Here is a 5025-nt window from a genome sequence, read left to right as displayed (position 1 = left end):
TATATATTTAAAATACATATAGAGTAAGTAAGTATATTTATAGTATATAGGGGTGCCTGGGTGGCTCAGTCAGTTGAGTGTCTAACTTCAGCTCAGGCCATGATCTCATGGTTCCTGAGTTCAAGCCCTGCATCAGTGGTCAGCACAGAGCTGGCTTCTGATCCTCTGTCCCCTTTTCTCTCTGCCCCTCCCCAGCTCATGCTCTCTGTCTCAAAAAAGAAACATTTAAGAAAAAAAATGTGTATGTAAATGCATAATTATAAATATATATAAAGTAGTTTGTATATATACACACACAGAGACACACAATGGAGTATTGCTAGGCCATGAAAAAGCATGAAATAGTACAATTTGCAATACTATGAATGGATCTAGAGAGTACAATGCTAAATGAAATAAGTCAGTAAGAGAAGGACAAATACCACATGATTTAATTCACATATGGAATTGGAAAAACAAAACAAAGAAAAAAAGACAAACCAAAAATCAGACTTTTACCTACAGAGAACAAACTGATGGCTACCAGAGGGGAGGTGGGTGAGAGAGATGGGTGAAATAGGTGAGGGAATTAAGAGCACACTTACCATGATGAGCAATGAGTAATGTATAGAACTGCTGGATCACTATATTGTACACTTGAAACTATACTGGAATTTAAATCAACCAATCAATCAACCAAAGACTGTAATAAGTGAGAAGGAAGGGCATCACATAAATCCAACAGAAAAGATATAACATTTGTAAATATCTATATACCTAATATAGGAGCACCTAATTAAATAAAGCAAATAATAACAGACATAAAGGGAGAAATAGGCAGCAAACAGTAATAAGTCTTTAACATCCCACTTACATCAATGATGGATTATCCAGACAGAAAAGTGATAATGAAACAGTGGCTTTTTTTTTTTTTAACATTTCTTTTTTAGAGACAGAGAAAGACTGTGAGCGGAGAAGAGGCAGAGAGAGAGGGAGACACAGAATCCAAAGCAGGCTCCAGGCTCTGAGCTGTCAGAACAGAGCCTGACATGGGGCTTAAAAACTCATGAACACGAGAGCACAACCCGAGCCAAAGTAAGACGCTCAACCGACTGAGCCACCCAGGTGCCCCTGAAACAGTGGCTTTCAATGACACACTGAGCAAGATGGACTTAACAGAGATGTATGGAACATTCCGTTCAAAAAGCAGGGGGCACCTGAGTGGGTTAAGCAGCTGACTCTTTGATTTCAGCTCAGGTCATGATCTCACGGTTCAAGGGTTCGAGCCCACATTGGGCTCTGTAATGACAGTGTGGAGCCTGTTTGAGAGTTCCCTCTCTCTCTCTCCCTCTCTCTCTCTCTCTGTCCTCCTCCCCACATGCTCTTGTGTTCTTTGTCTAAATAAACAAACTTAAAAAAAAAGAAAGATGAAAACATGGGATCATCTCAACAGATGCAGAAAAAACATTTCACAAAATTCAGCATCCCTTCATGAGAACCACTCCCAACAAAGCAGGTATAAAAGGAACACACCTCCATGCGATAAAGGCCATATGTGACAAACAACAAACACTGTACTCAATATTAAAAGGCTGAGAGGTTCTCTTCTAAGATCAGGAAGGCAAGGATACTTTTTTATTTAATATGGTATTGTAAGTTCTAGCACAGAAATCGGACAAAAAGAATACATCAATGGCATCCAAGTCGTTAAGGAGGAAGTCAAACGGTCACTATTTGCATATGATGGGACACTATACAATACAGAGTACGTATAAAAAGCCCTATACAGTATACTCTGTATAAAAAAACCCAAAAAGCTCCTAGAATAAATAAATTCGGTAAACACGCAAGATACAAAATCAATATACAGAAATCTATTGTGTTTTGACACAATAATGACAAAATATCAGAAAGAAAATTAAGAAAACAATCCTATTTACAATCACATCAGAAAAAAATTGCTTAGGCATAAATTTAACCAAGGAGTTGAAAGGCCTGTAATCTGAAAACCGTAAAACACTGATTTAAAAAAAATTGAAAACAGAAATAAATCGATCAGAAAAATTAATATTGTTAAAATGTCCATTACTACCCAAACCAGTCTACAGATTCTATGCAATGCCTATCAAAATACCAATAGTATTTTTCACAAAATTAGAACAAATGATGCCAACATTTGTATGAACTACAAAAGATCCCAAATAGCCAAAAGCAACCCTGAGCAAGAACAATGCTGGACGTATCACAATCCCAGATTTCAAATGATACTACAAAGCTATTGTAATTCAAACAGTACATTTTTCCAAACAACACATACCGATGGTAAATACTTAGCATCACTAGTTCACAAGAAACGTAAACCAAAACATCAGGGGATATAACCTCACATCAGTCAAAATAGCTAACATCAAAAAGTCAAGAAGCAACTGTTGGTGAGGATATAGAGACAAGGAAACCCACGTGCACTATTTGTGGAAACGTAAATTGGTGCAACCACTGTGTAAAACACTATGAAAGTTCCTCAAGGAATTAAAAACAGAAAATACGGTATGGTCCAGGGGCGCCTGGGTGGCTCAGTCAGTTAAGGGTCTGACTCTTGATTTTGGATCAGGTAATGATCTCATGGTTCAGAAGATCAAGCCCTGAGTCAGGGTACGCATGACAGCGCAGTTTGCTTGGGATTCTCTCTCCCCTCCCCCTGCCTCTCCCCCTACTCATGCTCTCTTCCTCAAAATAAATAAATAAAGATTAAAACAAAAGTAAAGACCGCATAATCCAGTAATTCCATTACTGGGTATATACTCAAAGAATGCAAACCACTTATTTAAGAAGATATATGCATCCCTATCTTTATTCCAGGATTATTTACGGAGGCAAGACATTGAAGCAACCTGTGTCCATTGATAGATGAATAAAGATGTGAAATGTATTCAATGGAACATTACTCAGCCATAAAAAAGAATGAAATCGGGGTGTCTGGGTGGCTCAGTGGGTTAAACATCTGACTCTTGATTTTGGATCAGGTAATGATCTCATGGTTCAGAAGATCAAGCCCTGAGTCAGGGTACGCATGACAGCGCAGTTTGCTTGGGATTCTCTCTCTCCCCCTCTCTCTGGTCTCCCCGGCTCATGCTCCCCCCTACATTTTCTCTCTCTCTCAAAATAAATAAAAATTAAAAAAGAATGAAATTTTGCCATTTACAAAAATATGGGTGGACCTTAAGGGTATTATGTTCCATGAGATAAGTCAGACAGAGAAAGACAAATACCATATGATTTCACCAATATGTGGATTCTAAGAAACAAAACAAATTCATAAACAAACCCCCCCCCAAAAAAACACCAGAAACAGACTTATAAACACAGAGAACAAACTGGTGGTTGCCAGAAGAAAGGGGGTAAGGGATAGACTAGGCAAAATAGGTGAAGGGAATTAGGAAGAAGCTCCTGGGGCGCCTAGGTGGCTCAACTGGTTAAGCTTACAACTTCGACTCAGGTCATGATCTGGTGGTTCATGAGTTTGAGCCCCACGATGAGCACTCTGCTGACAGCTGCGAGCCTGGAACTTGCTTCAGGTTCTGTCTCTCTCTCTCTGCCCCTCCCTGGCTGACACACCATCTCTCTTTCTCTTTCTCTCTCTCAAAAATAAACATTTAACAATTTTTTTAAAAAAGAGGAACAAACTTGCCATTTTAAAATAAATGTCACAGAGATGAAAAGTACAGCATAGAAAATATAATCAATAATATTGTAGTATGTGTGGCGTCAGATGGTAATTATACTTACGTGATGAGCATTACATAATGCATTAGGTAGAGAAGTCTCCAATCACCAAGCTGTATACCTGAGACTAGTAACATTGTATGTCGACTACTTCAATAAGCAAAATGTAAAAAAAAATTAATTAAAAAAGAAATTGAAGAGGAAACAAATAGCAAGACATACTATGATCAGAGATCGGAAATATTAATATAGTTAAAATGTCAATAATGTTTAACAATCTATATTGTTAAAATGTCTATAACACAAAACAACACACAGGTTTAATGCCATCACAATGAAAATACCATAGGGTGTTTTGTTAAGTTTTATTTTAATTCCAGTATAGTCAACATGCAGTGTTATGTTAGTTTCAGGTGGACCATATAATGATTCTGCAATTACATACGCCACCCAGTGCTCAACAAAACAAGTGCAGTCTTTTATCTCCATCACCTATTTCACCCATCCCTCCACCCACCTCGCCTCTGGTGACCAACAGTTTGCTCTTTACACTCATTCATTCATTTCTTGTTTTTTTCCCTCTCTCTTTTTTTCATTTGCTCATTTGTTTTGTTTCTTAAATTCTGCATATGAGTATATATATAGCATTATATATATATGTCGTTGTAAATCGATTCAGAATTAGAACAAATGAACCCAAAATTTCCTTGGAACCACAAAAGAATCAGACTAGCCAAAGCAATTTTAAGAACAAATCTGGAGGTATCACAACCCCAGATTTCAAACTACGCTACAAAGCAATGGTAATTAAAGCAAAGCAGTACTGGCAAAAACACAGGCACATCGGTCACAGGGCATAACGGCCCAGAAGTAAATCCAAGCTTAGATGGTCAATTAATCTGTGACAAAGGAGACAAGAATATACAATGGGGGGAAAAACAGTCTCTTCAATAAATGGCTGGGAAAATGAAAAGCTACATGCAAAAGAATGAAACTGGAGCACTTTCTTACACAATACGCAAAAATAAACTAAAAATAAATTAAAGCCCTAGATCTAAGATCTGAAACCATAAAACTCCTAAAAAAAAAAAAGTAGTAAATTTACAAACGTTAGCCATAGCAGTATCTTTATGGATATGTCTCCTCAGGCACCGGAAATAAAAACAAAAATAAATAAGTGGGACTACATCAAACTGAAAAGCTTTTGTACAGGAATGGAAATCATCAACAACAAAAAAGGCAACCTCCAGAATAGAGAAAATATTTGCAAATTATATATCTCATAAGGGGTTAATATTCAAAATTTATGATCAACGCATACAA

This window comes from Crocuta crocuta, unplaced genomic scaffold (assembly GCF_008692635.1).
Source record: "Crocuta crocuta isolate KB4526 unplaced genomic scaffold, BGI_CrCroc_1.0 scaffold1156, whole genome shotgun sequence".
NCBI lineage: Eukaryota > Metazoa > Chordata > Mammalia > Carnivora > Hyaenidae > Crocuta > Crocuta crocuta.
The sequence above is the reverse complement of the archived record's forward strand: the minus strand, read 5'-3'. Positions refer to the sequence as shown.